At 34.8% G+C, this 17069-nt stretch overlaps 1 protein-coding gene across 1 annotated transcript in view; it reads right to left on the bottom strand.

The window, feature by feature from the left end:
* The window catches only part of PTPRD (protein tyrosine phosphatase receptor type D), a 1111022-nt gene that overhangs the window by 777163 nt on the left and 316790 nt on the right, over window positions 1-17069 (bottom strand). The gene's annotated exons all lie outside the window — the stretch shown is intronic.

Genomic DNA, 17069 nt, shown 5'->3' with positions numbered 1-17069 from the left:
AGTCCATGGTATGGGCATACTACTGTTTGCTTCCCATTCAGTTGTTGAAGGACATCTAGGTTGCTTCTAGTTTGGAAATAGTATGAATAAACCTGCTATGAACATTCATTTGCAGGTTTTTATTTGAGCCATGAGTTTTCATTTCCCGCAGATAAATGCCTAAGAGTGCAATTGTTGGACTATGTTGTAATTGCATGTTTTTTTTAAAAAGAAATTGCTGTTTTCTTGAATGGCTGTGCCATTTTGCATTCCCACCAGCAATGTATGAGTGAGCCTTGAGTTTGTTTTAAAGCTTCTAACATTCACTACCATCCAGGATTTTAATAACTGATTTGGTGTCACTTTTTACATTTTATCTCCAGGATACCCAGTTAAGCTCTTTTTCATCTTTATCTTGAAATTTATATTTTCATGAAATTTCTTTATAAGAATCTGTTTAGGTGTTTTTAAATAGTTTTAAGTGATAAGAAAATAGCTTTATTATGTCTAGTTTTGTAATTGGATTTCAAATATGCAAAGGAAAATAGGAACCACCTTCTTAAGTAAAAATAATTAAGGATATGTCTTTATTCTATAAGAAACAAGAGTGTAGTGCATTTGAAAACCTAAAGGAAGGTAAAAAAAAAATTACTATACTTAAGTAAATCTTTTCCAAGGTGAAATTCTAAATTTCTAAGATGATAATTAATTTGAGTGAAATAAAAAGATATTTAAACACTGTTGCTAAGTAAAAATGACTTCAAACTTTTCTATTTTTTTCAAAATGGAAGCAGAATTAATTTATTTATAAATAAATGCTTAGTAAAAGAGCAAAAAATATAGAAAGGTATAAAAACAGAAAATAAAATTATCCATAATAAAATTCATAGAAAATTGGCTTTCATACATTCACTACTTAAAGATCTTTGTGACTAGAATGAGTTATTTTGGAATAAGAGAAAAGTGGTTAATTTTAGGATATGGGATTTAAGTGGAAGAAATATAAGTTTCATTTCAAAATTTTATTGATATAATGTAGAGGTCACAAACTCAAAGCATGAAAAGTTATCATGGTGCTACCTTAGCGGTTAAATTACAACCCCAGATACCTGGTTATAGCCTCCTTTTGAGAACTTCAAGCTAGCAAAATTATTAACTCTTTTATTAAATGTCAATTATTTAGTTCTTGGAGTGATCAATGTAGTACCTGACTTAGCTCCTCCTAAACTTGGCTATCTTGAATTGAGTTTACGAAAATAGGACTAGAATGTGAAGATGAAAGAAATGTGTATACCTCTTGGGCGCCTGGGTGGCTCAGTTGGTTAAGCGACTGCCTTCGGCTCAGGTCATGATCCTGGAGTCCCTGGATCGAGTCCTGCATCGGGCTCCCTGCTCGGCAGGGAGCCTGCTTCTGCCTCTGACCCTCCCCCCTCTCATGTGCTCTCTCTCTCTCATTCTCTCTGTCTCAAATAAATAAATAAAAATCTTTAAAAAAAAAAAGAAATGTGTATACCTCTTAATTTAATACAGAAAACACAGGGATTCTCCACAACCTGTCCTGGAGCATTGAAAAAGGAGCAATATAAGAATGAGCTCACTCCAGCAAGTGCCAGATTCAATCACCCAGCTATTGTGTAATGTCAGTTTGAGGATCATCTATTGCTTATTATTTCACGTAGGAGCAATATATATATATATATATACATATATATATATATATGTATATATATATATATATATATATATGGCCTTTTGCCCAATTGTCTGCCAGAGATTACAGTTTAAAGTAAATCAATACTTTATTGTAAAATATTTCCCTACTTGTTCCTTCACTGAACAAAGTCCTTGAGGAATCAGTCATGTATTTCAAGTATAAGCAGAACTTAGGAGACCAGCTGAGCTACATAACTCTCAGCATTTTATTTATTCACAAGGAAATCTTGACTTAAATTAGCTACATTCTGCCTCGGCTTCACTTGATTATCTAGATTTATACAGAGGTTGGAGAAGCAATTTATGCAATTCAAAGATGCTAACTTGTCAAAGAGTAAATCAAGGTGATTTTCATAAAGCCCATTTTACATAAGGGGTCTTGTACTTTTACAAGAAATATTATGCTGTTTTCCTCTCATTCCTTTGTAGAGGTATGGAAATGTTGAGATAAATTATTACACATTCTTATTGTTATTTCTCTTTGAGTATAGATACCTATATTGATTCAAATGATTCAAAAATTTCCAGTTGATCCAGTCAACTTTATCAAAGTTCTAGAGGCACTAATATACAAGAAGTTGAAAGTTGAGGGGAAATCGGAGGGGGAGATGAACCAGGAGAGACTATGGACTCTGAGAAACAGACTGAAGGTTCTGGAGGGGAGAGGGGTGGGGGATGGGTTAGCCTGGTGATGGGTATTAAAGAGGGCACGTTCTGCATGGAGCACTGGGTGTTATACGCAAACAATGAATCATGGAACACTTACATCAAAAACTAATGCTGTAATATATGGTGATTAGCATAACATAATAAAAAAACTAATGATATAGTGTATGGTGATTAACATAACATAAAAAAATAAAGAAAGAAAGAAAGAAAGTTGAGGGTAAATTCCCTTTTATTTTGCATGTTTAACAAAGGAGATGAAACCCATCTAGTTCTGTATAATTTTTCCTCGATTAGCTGTATTCTTAACAGAAAATGTAATTTTTACCTAATCTTTGGGAATTTCAGTCATAGGGACACGTTGTCTGCTCTTACTACTTCACTCGGGTGAAGATCCTACAATCACTGCATTTTGATGTTGTATGGAAACTTCAAAAATTGTTTAGTTCAAGGTTTGTATTTGTCTTTATTTTGTAAGTGAGATACTTAATGTGCTAAGCAACCAGTCCAGTTTAAGCACTAATAAGTGAGAGATAAAGCTAAAAATCAGACTACCTTAGTACTTGTAGTACTTAGTGCTTAACTGCTTTCCCTACACAAATAGTGCTGCCTGTAAAGGGTTTAGGAAAACACATTTAATCCTTCCTGTAGTAGACAGAACCTAGGGTGACCCTGATGGCCATTTCCTATCTCTCTGCATCCCTAATGTTCATGCTTTGTATAATCAATCCTTTTGAGTGAAGACATGTGAGTTGTTTTTGAACAATAGAATATGGCAGAGATGAAGAGATATTGCAGATATGTAACTTATGTTCTAAATGTACTGGTTTTGAGTTAATCAAAAGACCTCCTGAGAGGCCTGACTTAATCTGGCAAAAACCCTTAAAAGAGGGACTAGGCCCCCACTCTGAGGTCAGACTCCAAACAGGAGAGATTTTCCTGGCTGGCTTGATGAAGTAAGCAGACACACTAAGGAAGCGCAAGTGGCAAGACACTGCAGGTGGCCCCTGGAAACTATGGATGGTCTCTTGCACCTGTGGTTGGTCTCCAGCCTACAACCAACAGCAAAAAGCAGCGGCCCTCAGTCACACACACACACACACACACACACACACAGAATTTTGACAACAACCAGAATGAGATTGGAAATAAATTCTCCCCAAGGCAAACCTACAGTTGAAAACAGATCCCAAACAATGCTTTAATTGTAACCTTGTAAGATCTTGAAGAGAGAACCCAACTAAGACAAACCTCAACTTGTGACTCACAGAAACTCTGAGATACTAGTGTGTGTTGTTTGAAGCTGCTAAATGTGTGGCAATTTGTTATTCTGCTACTTACAGACAGACGGACAAACGAAACACCTATTGTGCTTGAAGTTAGAGTCTTCATTTCCATTGAAAGAAAAATGTTTTTAACCTATTTGTGTATAACACTTAGAAATGGTCCACTCCTTTGTAGTCTTGTTTCCTGTATCGCATTCATTTCTCAACATCGCTGCACCTTTATCTCAGAGCTTTGGCCAGACTAAAGAAGTGATTATGTCCTCAGGCAGTGGTTCCCAGACATCTGATTTCACAAAACAAAATAATTTTAAAATATATTTTGGGGACAGACATAGTAGTATCAACCTTTGATTTTTATAACATAATGACATTTCAAAACCATCAACTAGTATCTAATAATTTTATCATTAAAAAAACAAAGTATAATACCAAAAGTTATAGTATGGGCATGATCTCAGAATAAAGAAGAATCTTTCTTAAGAAAGAAGTGTTTGAAACTTACACACACACACACACACACACACACACACTCACTAACTCTTTAATTTTCCCATTTGCTTTCAACTACAACAGACAAAACATTGTCACAGACTCATACCAAACTATAGACTGTCATTTGAAAGCTATTCTTGTAGGTAGAAGTTTTAAAAACCATTGTATAGAGCATTGACATTCTTTGCTATTTCTTTCAGGCTGCTTATTGCCTTTCTGGATTAAGGTGCTTTTCTTAAGAAGTGAACTGGAAATATATGTTGTCTTTTAATTCCCTATTAATTATATCTTAAAAAAAAATCTCTTCATTTACAAGGTAACACCTATTCACTAGACACAATTCTGTATACTCAGTGTGTATTATATCATTGAATCTTCATTACAGTCCAATGATTTGTGTTAATATGATTATCTCCATTTTACAGAGGAGGGATCTTAGGCAATGAGGACTTACATAACTTTCCAAAGTGATCTTAAGTTACTGAGCCCACACTTTTAAACACTATATTACTCTATGGAGTTGGATTTTACTTTGTATATCTCCCTTCTTTTCCATATTGGTTCACACAAAAACTGAAGCAAAAAATAGATGGACATTTGGTGGAAAAGAAGGCCATAAGAAAGTTATGCAACAGGGCAGACAGTCTCATCAATAAATGGTGCTAGAAGAACTGAATACCTGAATACAAAAAAAAAAAAAAAAAAAGGAATCTAGACATAGACCTTATATCATTTACAAAAATTAACTCAAAATGGATCATGGACCTGAATATAGAATGTAAAACTACAAAACTCTTAGAAGATAACATAGGAGAAAATCTAGATGATCACCTTTATCAATACAACACTCAAGTATGAACCAGGAAAAAAATAATCGATGAACTGGGCTTCATCAAAATTACAAGCTTATCCCCTGCTAAAGACAAGATCAAGAGAATAGAAGGTAAGCTACAAACTGGGAGAAAATATTTGCAAAAGACACACATGTGATAAAGGAATTTATTCCAAAATATAAAAATAAATCTTAAAATTAATAAGAAAACGACCTTATTTAAAAATAGATCAAAAACCCTAACAGATACCTCACTAAAGAAGATATACAGATGGCAAATGAGCACATGAAGAAATGCTCTACATGACATGTCTACAAGGAAATGTGAATTGAAACAGTGAGATACCATTACACACCTATTAGAATGGCCCAAATCTGGAACACTGACAATACCAAATGCTGGTGAGGATGTGGAACAACAGCAACTCTCCTTCATTGCTGGTGGGAATGCAAAATGGTACAGTTACTTTTGAAAAGTGTTTGTCAGTTTCCTACAAAACTACACATACTCTTACCATATGATCCAGCAATGGTGCTCCTTGGTATTTATCCAAAGGAGTTTAAAACACATGTCTACACAAAACCTAGACATAGATTTTTTTTTAAAGATTTTATTTATTTATTTGACAGAGAGAGAGAGACAGGGAGAGAGGGAACACAAGCAGGCAGAGTGGGAGGGGGGAAGCAGGCCTCCCGCTGAGCAGAGAGCCCGATGCAGGGCTCGATTCCAGGACTCTGGGATCATGATCTGAGCTGAAGGCAGATGCTTAACTGACTGAGCCACCCAGGCGCCCTGACATAGATGTTTATAGCAGCTTTATTTGTAATTGCAACAACTTAGAAGCAACCAAGACACCCTTTAGTAGGTGAATGAATACATCAACTGTGGTACATCTAGATAATGGAATATTATTTAACACTGAAAATAAATTAGCATGAAGCCATGAAAAGACTTGGACAAACCTCAGATACATGTTACTAGGTAAAAAAATTCAATCTGAGAAAACTGCATAGTTTATGATTCCAACTATAGCACAGAGACAATATAAAGATCAGTGATTGCCAGGAGTGAATGTATGGGGAATGAACAGGAGATCACAGAGGATTTTAGGGCAGTGAAAATACTCTATACGATATTATTATGATGGATATGTCATTATACATTTGTCCAAACCCATTGAGTGTGTAACACCAAAAGTAAACCCAAAGGTAAACTATGGACTTACGGACTTTGGGTCATTATGATGTGTCAGTGTGGATCTAACTAACTAGCTAGCTAGCTAGCTGAATATATATTTATGTATATATATATTGGATTCAGATTCAAGCAAGATTTATTTACTTCCCATTTTGTGTCAAAGACTGTGCAAGACATTTTTACGTGTTCTAATTATTTAACAGTCATAAACTTATAGACTCTTCAGTCTGATATCTTTGAATAATATCTCTGAGACTGTATGTATAGGACAATATAGTACTTTTTAAATAAAATACACTGTGATTTTTAATTTTATGTGCCCACTTGGCTTGACTACAGTGTCCAGTTGTTTGGTCAAACACCTGTCTTGATGTTATTGGAAAGGTATTTTTTAAAGGAGATTAACATTTACCACCAGTTGACTTTAAGTAAAACAGTTTGTCCTCCATGATGTGGATGGGCCTCATCCACTTAGTAGAAGGCCTTAAGAGCAAAAACACAGATCTCCCAAAGAAGGAATTATGCTTCCAGATTGCAACATAGAAATTCTGCCTGACTTTTCAGTTTTCAGACTCAAGATTTACAACAGCAACTCTTATCTGAATCTCCAGGCTGCTGACTTATCCTATGGGTTTTAGATATGCCAGCTCCCACAAACTCATTGAAATGTGTGTCAATTCCTTAAAATAAATCTCTGCCTCTCATTCTATGTATATCCTATTGGTTCTATTTCTCTGGAGAACTGCAACTAACACATATACCAAGTAAGCTAAAAGTCAGTTCTAATTCTTCAAAATCCATTAAGAAAACCTCATTGGTCATTTTGGGCATGATAGCCCATACTTAACATATAATTTACTGAATATAACAGTAGGTACCCTGGCTGTGTAATCTTAATATCATCAATTTCTCACTTGTAAAAGGACTGATTATAGTACTGCCTTCCAGAGAATTTGTGAGAATTAAGTAAGATAATCTATGATGTCTTGCACAGTGCCTGACACACCTAAGACCTCCTTACATATGAGCTATTTTATACCCTTAAAATCACCCTGGAAATATACATTATTTATAAATAAGGAAACTGAAGCTGAGAGAGGTTAAGTAACTCTTAAGACATTAACATAATTTCTTTGATTGTGAAATGATGGCTACATTTCCTAACACAGCTTCTTCTTCCTGGGTTTTGTTATTCTTTCAGTATTATAAACCTGCTGATAGCTGAAATACTAAATTTACATAAAGAAAAACTGAAAAGAGAGGAAGACTAGCACAAGATATAAGAAGAGTAAGAAATAATGTGTAAAAATGGTCATTGATACTGAAAACACTTCAGGATCCATTCACATAAGAGGAAATTTTGGTCATTTTCAATATGCAGCAGTTTTTTGGATTGATAAAGGGGTTCTTGTAGAATTCCACAAAGTGATCATAAATTGAGGTTTAATTGGTTCTTTCCATTTGTCCATATGTTTTATGTACATCTGGTAGAATTAGTGTTGACTGAAATATAGATCAATATGAGCTGATGACATGAAGACATGAATGATTATGTATATTTAATCTGGTTAGTATTTTATTTAATATTAACATATAAATAAATATCATATCTAAAATAATCAATTTTAGGTCAAATTTAGAGTGAGTTTTGAGGAATTAATAGTGAAATTTAGTTTAGGGCAATTTTGGGTTAAAGATATTATATTGTCCTATTATATACCCTCTCAAATATATTGATAATATAGAACAAAGGTTGTCTCATTAAGGAAAAAATATTATGGGTGCATATTTCTCCATGATTTCTAGAAACAGAGTAGGACTGAATCCAAATGGCTGACATGATCTTGAATAAACTTGATGGTCTTAATTTCCTAATACAGTAAGTCTTTTCCATTTCTGACTCTGGTGATTTTATGATTGAGCAAACTGAATATAAAATGTGGTTGGCTGCTCTCAATTAAAGCATACACATGTATGAACACGAGTCTATTATTCTTTATGTGTAACTTAGGGGTTTAAAAACTGGTTTAAAGAGCCAGTTTTCTGAGACTAGTAGAGGACAGTGTCACACAAAGTTTTGTGAGTATACATGCATATCTATGCTCTACTTTTAACAAGCCATGGTTAGGGAGCTATGTGAAACATCACTTTATTGGACTAACCATGTGTGACTGGTCACAGTTATAGACATAGATATGACTACACATATACGATAAAGCTGAATAAAATGGAAAATTCCTTGGAAAAGTGAGAAGAAATGACCCATGCTTAACCTGAGTTAATTTTGTGTTCTCATAGTATACCCACAACCCTCTTCCCCCCAGTTCTGTCTCCTTTACTCCTTTCTCTCAAGCTTGAGTGAACTCTGGTGCAAACTGTGGAGGATGTGTCCATCTGGCTTTAATCTAGAGAGAATTAGTAAGAAAAGAGAAAAATTTATGTTTTTCTTTCTATAAAAAATATACCGGATTTCTGCTCAAATATATTCAAGGACTTGAAGTTTTCAATAGCCTATGAGATTTTCAAAGATCTCCATGTAAAATATGAGTCTTTAAAACTAAACTCACTGGTTCTAGAACACAAAAAAGGAAACCACAATATCAAAATGAATGTTTAATTAAAGTCTGCATATTATGTCACTTCATTAATTATTAGATTTAGTATTCATAAAAGATTTATTACATTTGAAAACAGTTTAGTGGATAAATTTTTCCACTTTTCAAGAATTTCTAAGTCCACAAAATGTCAAAAAACATAGCCAATCATAAATTATGTCAATAACACATAGCCAAATAATTTCAAAAGCAAATTCATGACATTTCTTTCCTTAAATTTTATAGTAAATAATTAGTGTTAAATGTGAGTGTGCTTTCATATGTTTACGATTATGCATGCTGTGCCTTCCAAAAGGGCTGACCAAGTTCTTAAAGCAGCTTCACTTTTAATTCATCCATTGCTGTGCCATGATAGAAAAGAAAGACATATTTGGTTCATATTTTCTTGCTTTAAAACCTTTCAAACTAGGGAGGATCTTAGACTGTGTTCTCTGGAAGCAGTCTCTGGGCAGAGTCCTGAGTAGAAGGGTTATTGTGGAGTATTCTCAGAAGATATACCTTTAAGGAAGGGTGGAAGGCAAACTGGGCAGAGGGAGAAGCTGTCTGCACTGTGGTTGTAAGAGAGGGCTCAGCTGATTACACTGAGTTCTGGAGCCAAGATGGCTCTTCAAAGCTGCCCCAAATTATGTCAGGGAGCAAGACCTTCAAATCCCTCCAATCAGCCAGTTATAGGTCACATCTTCCCTGGGAGGGACGTAAACTTTGGCAAGCATCTCTAGACAGCTGAGAGAAACACATTAGTGACAAAATCTGGAGATGGAACATCACAGTATATATACACTCTAGGGAGTATCAGATTACCTCCCACCAAAATTCAGTCCTTATGTTGCAGTTGTAGACAAAGGTATACTTTGGGGGAAGGTGGGATTTCATTCAGTTCAGGAGTTTATATTTTTAGTGTTTATTACTAGGCTAGACTCCTGAATGCATTATATTATTTATTTTTCAGTATATGAATCCTAATTTAAAGAATAGGAAATTCATGTCTAGTGAGTTGATGTAACTTGTCAGAATTCACACAAGGTGTAAGACATGATTGACAAAATTATTCCCAATCTCTTTGACTCTGAAGTCCAGATTTTCCTCCCCAATTTACCATGTTGCCACTCTAGTCCAGAACAAGTTGTTAAAAATCTTTTAAAATATATGCAAAAATAATGTAAAATTATGCCTAGTAAAGTGAAGAAAAGCTATACATGAATACTAATTTCACTGTAAATATAGTTTGCTACTATGTACCACATGCTGTTTGAATTACTTCCCTTGAATAGACTCTTCACAACTCTAAAATGGATATACTATCATGTTATTATCCCCTTTTTAGAGATTGGTAAAATAAGGTATGGACAGGTTTAGGTGAGTTCCCAAGGTTATACAGCTTTAAGTAGAAGACTTGGCATTAGTCTCTTGCGGTGTGACTCCAGATACTCCTACTTAATCACAAAGCTCTGTGCCTCTTTGGGTTAAGTGTTGATGTTTTATGATTTAAGTGCTGGTATACCACATTTCTTTCTTTACAAAAGAAAAGTGTTTCTATTGACACACATTTCTGGGAGCCAAAGTCAACATGTATAATATCTAGAAATTTTCAAGGACTAAAAATGAACAGACTCTGAGAGTGTTATTTTTAAGCAGAGGTAATGCTTTGGCCTTTGTCCCTCACAATGGTAGTAATAAAAGTATACTCCAAATGACACATGTATAGCAAAATGTGGGCAAGATTTTGAAGTAGGCCACTCTACAAAAGAGGAAAGGTAGTTAGAAAAATAGTTCAAGGACTGTTGTTTTCATCTCTCATCAAAAGAGCCATCTAAAAAAATCTCTACATCAAAATATCAACATTGTACTTTCTCTTATTTATTTTTTAGATACTATCTTACGTGTGTGTGTGTGTGTGTGTGTGTATTTTAAGAATAAAGGATGGAAGACACATTTAACGAGCCATCTCGAGCATATACGGGGCAAGATGATTTTTTTTCTCCAAAAATATTGTTTTTTTTAAAGTTCCTCTGCTTTCCAATGCATCAAACATTAAAAAGGAGGTATTGACTAAAGTGTATGAGTCAGTAGTAATATTATAGTTATTTAATTAGAAAACAAAATTACTGTGGCTATTTACAAGTCTGAGAAGTACTTGTGAGCTTTTGATCAACACTTAGATAAAAGGACTCTCTCCTATTATAATGGCATTGTGCTAATGATCAAAATTGAGAAGAATGATGAAACATAAACATATTATATTTTAAATTATTTTACAGCCACATAGGTAGGATTGCAAGAATAAATACTCTCGCCACTAAGAACAAATATTTTATACTAATTATTTCCTATGTCTCAGAGAATTTTTTAGTGTTAGTTAAGGTTAAAAAAAAATAGTGTCCTAATTCTTGCTTTAAGACATGCACTATGCATGTATAAACTTTGATGGGTACTAATGGACACCTCTTCCTAGCTTTGACCCTTAGGTTGGAAATAACAGCTTGTTGTTATTTTCAGAGAGAGTAAGATCCATTTCTAAACATTTTAGAAATCTCAGGGCTTTTTTCTCCTTATAAATAGACAAATAAATGGCTACATTAGCAATTGCACTTCAATGTGAGCAAGGACATTTTTAAAATGTCACAACTCAGGGTTAACACTCTTATTTTTGACACTTGGCCTTCAGATTTTTCTTCTTAATTGTCTGTTTGTTGCCTCATTGCTATATACAGGGATTTAAGGTCAAACACATCTCTTTCCTGCATTGCCATAAGACAGAGTGTCCAAAAGTTTTAAATATTTCATATATTGTGGGCTACCAGACTTTCCCAAATTCTATACTAGTTTCAACTTTTGAATATAGGGAGGTCATCTGCTCAGATCAAAATTGCCCCCAGAAAGGATTGTCAGTTACTTGATTCCAACTACAAGCTGCTTACTTTTTAGTAGATGCTTGGGGTTTGTTTTTCTAGACCAGTGGAAACAATTTGGGCTAGTTTTGCGAAAGCAAATATGAATGCAGCCTACATATAGTTGTGTGCTGGTATATAAGAAATAGATTACATTGTCAAGGTGATGTTGTTAAAGATTAACTGACTGACGCTAATAACTGGGACTTGAATTTTCTTTTTAAATCAGGATCATTTCCAGAGTGGCACCAAGTGAACTGAAGTATGCCTCCATACACTGTCTGTTTAAGAAGTCTTAAATACAAAGATATTCTAAATCTATTGGCATAGAATATTGAACTTCTTGCTGGCTCATACCATCCACTGAGAACAACAGAGAATGAAAACATCATGTAATGGTTGTTTTAACATTGAAATTCTCAGCTCAATCAAGAATCCATGCCATTCATTACCCATTCAGCAAATACATATCAATAATATTTTATATCCCACATATTTGGCAAGTTACGAGGGAAACATAGGAAAAAGTTGTTTTTCCTCAAGAAAGTCTAGGAGCCTAAAGACTGATTTCTGTACCACATGGCTCTCTGAATATGATTTGCTTTTGTCTCTCCCATTAGATTATTATGACCTTCATAAATCATTATAAGCACCAAAATGCATACTAAGTCCTTAACTGACTTTCCAAGGGTATGTTATATTTAAGCCATAGTCCCTCTGTCCTTACTTCCTACCGCAGTTATGGAATGTGGTTTTACACTGTTCTTAAAAAAAAAAGTAAGTGGCCAAATTCTGTATATCCATAGAACCCCACCCCTTGACCACAGATGAAATGACTAAGGATAGGCAAACTATTCCATGATTGACAATTTGTGAGCTAAACAATAACACCCTATGTGGCTTTGGGAAAAGGCTTTATCCAACTATGAACAAAAGTGATTGGTTAAGTTAGTCACAAACTTTCTCTGGGGAATTTGACCCAGTGAAACAAACAGAAAGTTTACTGTAGCAAGCTGAAGGAAGAAGAGGTATAGAGGAAAGATAGTATGTAGGAACAATGGGGCAGCAAAAGCTCTGAATAAACACCATGACACAGAGAAGAGAAATAATGAAATACAGTCATCGTGGCTGAAGGGATATACAGAGAGAATGGCAGGCTCACTTTTTCTAATTACATCAGAGCTGCAAATTCGTGGAAAAGCTAAAACCCTGACTTCCATGATCACTGAATTGGTCATGCATCTACTCCTTGAATTTCTCTCTCCATTACTTCTCCATTATAGTCCTCTAATATCCATTATTTAACATGAATTTAGTGAGTTTCTGTCTCTTTCTGAAATAGTCTAAAATATTTCATTACCACAAATGTGAAAAATATCTACAAAATGCCTTAATGAGTTACCAAAGCAAGGTGCTTGGCCCTGAAGGGTTTGCAATATATTGTCAGAAATAGAATGTGCATAAAGGAGAAGATAAATCACAAATAATGAATATATATATGTACATACAGTCCATGATTAATAATTTTTCAATAATCTTTAGATATACCCAAGAATGTGGATAGTTGTGATATATTCCTGAATGCAGCCGCTGTAACCCTGTGTGTTCAGGGAGAATGTTTTCCCATGAACAAATGTGCATGGCATTTCAAAGAGGAAGAATTCAGAGCCAGGACTGAAATATGAGAAATTATAGATAAATGTTTTAAAGAAAGATAAGAGAAACTTTAAAAAAGGTTGAATGCCAGCTAAGTTGCTTCCATTACTCTAGAATTCATCACATATATGATCTCACTTAATCCTTATGAAAAACTCTGGGAAGTAAATATTCTAAACTATAAAAATTAATTAAAAATTTATTATTTGTTTCAGAGGTACAGGTCTGTGATTCATCAGTCTTACACAATTCACAGGGCTCACCATAGCACATACCCTCCCCAATGTCTATCACCCAGCCACCCCATCCCTCCCACCCCCCACCACTCCAGCAACCCTCAGTTTGTTTCCTGAGATTAAGAATTCCTCATATTAGTGAGATCATATGATACATGTCTTTCTCTGATAATACATTATGTGTTAAAAAAAAAAAAAAAAAGAAGATAGTAGGAAGGGAAAAATGAAGGGGGGGATTGGAGGGGGAGATGAACCATGAGAGACTGTGGACTCTGAAAAACAAACTGAGAGTTCTAGAGGGGAAGGGGATGGGGGGATGGGTTAGCCTGGTGATGTATTAAAGAGGGCACGTATTGAATGGAGCACTGGGTGTTATATGCAAACAATGAATCATGGAACATTACATCAAAAAAATAAATAGATTTATAATAAATAAATAAATAAATAAATAAATAAATAAATAAATAAATAAATAAAGTTTTAAAAAGTGAGGCTCAGGGAGTTTGCAGTAACTTCTACAAGGTCAAGCTTGCAAGTGAAATTCATTGCTTTCTGGCTATAATGCTCTCATTCCTTTCATTTAACTAAAACACCTGCTCTTTATTTACCATAATTCTCTACTGTCAGAAAGAGCATAAAATTCTCTTGCCCACAAGAACACTTGACTCTTTTTTTTTTTTTTAAGATTTTATTTATTTGACAGAGAGAGACACAGCGAGAGAGGGAACACAAGCAGGGGGAGTGGGAGAGGGAGAAGCAGGCTCCCCGCAGAGCAGGGAGCCCGATGCGGGACTCGATCCCAGGACTCTGGGATCATGACCTGAGCTGAAGGCAGTCGCTTAACCAACTGAGCCACCCAGGTGCCCAAGAACACTTGACTCTTGATTCTTGTTGCCTTTACTTTTATCTTGAACCTTCTAGAAAGCAAATCCCTGCCAAATTGTAAGTGCTGTCAAATAAGGAACTATCTTCACTTAATAAAATGGGTTCTGGGCATGCAGTCGGTGGCCAAGAAAGATATGTTGAACAAATGCTTTAATGGACATTTATGCTTTACAAATATTATCTCAGATTATCCTAAATCAACATTGGCTATCCACATGCAGTTTTGCTTCGCTTACTGCAGTTGCAAAAAGGCAGATTTTCTTACTATTTCTGGAGAGGCTAACCCACTTAAAATTTAAGCCTGTGGGCTCTGGAGACAGTATCTGTATTTAAAACTTGACTGCCACTTCATAGTTGTGTTGCTTTAAGCATGTTATTTAGCCTTTCTAGTCTCAGTTTCCTCAACTATAATGAGTTAATAGCAGATAATGATATATGTTTTGTGTGAATATTACATGAGTTAATACTGTGAAATATTTAAAACAGTGCTAGGAAAATGATAAGCAATCAATAAATTTGAGCTATTTCAAAAGACCTCCAACAGTTTTCATTCAATACTACTCTTATTTTTACCCCTTTGTATAGGGCAGGCCTTTCCCAGATCAGTTGTGACTTACCACAGGAGTCAGCAGAACCCTATAATGTGGCTGTATGCATGTGTCTGTGTGTGTGGAGGTGGGCAGGATGAGGGTTATCTCTGTCTTGAAGGACCTGACAGAAGTTAATAGATATCTTTTTTGAAAAGGAGCCTTCTGTAAATGATAAATAATAAATATTTTAGACTTTGTGAGCCTTATAGTCTCTGTCACAACTTCTCAACTCTGCTGTTATACCGTAAAAACAGTTACAGAAAATAGGTAAAAAAATGAGTGTGACTGTGTCCCAATAAAACTTTATTGACAAAAACAGGCAGTGGGCCAAATCTGGCCCAAGGGTCATAGTTTCCTGACTTCTGCTAGAGATAATGACAGGCGGCACAGTGTTCAGATAATAAGTACACAGCTGGGACAACTGCTTCCCAGATATATCTTGAATATTACTATGTCATCAGGGGCAGATCACTTAAACTATATGACCAAAGTTTCTCATTTGTGAGTTGGAACAAATGCTTCATGGAGATCCTTTCAGATTAAGTCTCTACTAACTTTTAGTATGCAAAGGCCTAGAAATCCCATGTAGCAAAACCAAAATTACTCTTCTATTAAGATTACTAAATTTTCCCCTCCTCTCTTTCTAACAGGAATCCTGCTTTGCCTACTTAAGTTCTCTTCCCTAACCTTGCCTGATTGATGATTTTGAGATTTTATTATATGGAGTAAGTAGAAAAGGGTGGAGGTAGGAGGATAAGATGGACATACTTGCCAGGGATGAATAAAATAGTTTTGTGAAAGGTTCCAAAGTGAGAAATGAGGCAATATCTATAACATAACAGAATAGAATAGAATAGAATAGAATAGAATAGAATAGAATAGAATAGAATAGAAAATAGAATAGAATAAATAGAACAGAATAAAATAGAATAATAATAGAATACAATAGAATAGAATACAATAGAATACAATAGAATAGAATAAGAATAGAATAGCAGAAGGGGAACAGTGATGCTGTAACATATTTATTCTTTTCACTGTGTCTGAAAATTGCAAAGAGAAAAGTTTATTTTGATTTTTTTGCTTTTTATTTGTTTTTGTGATTTAAATATTTTATCTTTTAAAAGGTGGTTACTTTTTGAAAATGTAATACCACGGTTATAGGAGTGTATAGAGGTGACACATCTTTTCCTTAACCATGCTTCTTTTTATCTTCTTCACAAAGGTAAAAATGTTTGCTAACCTCATAGTTAATGATGTGAAAAGATATCGGCAAACTTTTTCTCCAAAGGGCCAGATAGTAAATATTTTAGGCTTCACAGGTCACAAAAGATCTCTGTCACATATCTGTTCTTTTACAACCTTTTAAAAATGCAAAATCCATTGTTGACTTGCACCATACAAAAACAGATGGGGTCAAATTTGCTTGCCTGCAGTAGTTTGCCAACCTCAGGGATAAAATACCTATTTTCTGACTTGTCTGGGAGATTGCTCCCTTCAGGCTTTTTGACAGTCTGCTGCCTGAAGTAGATAGAGAAAGGCCTTATTTACAATTGAATGTGGTGTGTGACAAAAGTAGAAATGGAGAGAGTTCCTGCTCATTTTTCCTGTTCATTTTCCATTCACTGTTTAAATAAATTTGTTGAGCACCCACAATGTACACTCTTAAATATCTTTGTGTTTGCAGAGATTTCCAGTGTTTCTTTCTTAAACACATGGTTCCTGCAGTTTCTCTCAACCTGTAATTATCAGTTCTTTATATTCATGTTTTAGGGCAGATCAGGAATAAAATCTCTACTAGCACTCAAAAGAACTCATGATTATAAAAAATGAATCTAGCGAACAATGATATCCTTCCACCCAATACACATCCTTCTTCAAAATCATAGCCTAGATGAGGAAAAATATGTAACTATTTCTACTTAAAAAGATACTTCTTTTCCTCCCATGGGCTGAAACTTAACAAACAAAAAAAAATTTCAAATCTAGAACATCTACCACATAGTTTCTTCCATTTTCATAGTTCATTGCCA

The sequence above is a fragment of the Mirounga leonina genome, unplaced genomic scaffold (genome assembly GCF_011800145.1).
Source record: "Mirounga leonina isolate KUSES-001 unplaced genomic scaffold, KU_Mleo_1.0 Mir_447, whole genome shotgun sequence".
Taxonomy (NCBI): Eukaryota; Metazoa; Chordata; class Mammalia; order Carnivora; family Phocidae; genus Mirounga; species Mirounga leonina.
This window is presented reverse-complemented; position numbering and strand designations above follow the sequence as displayed.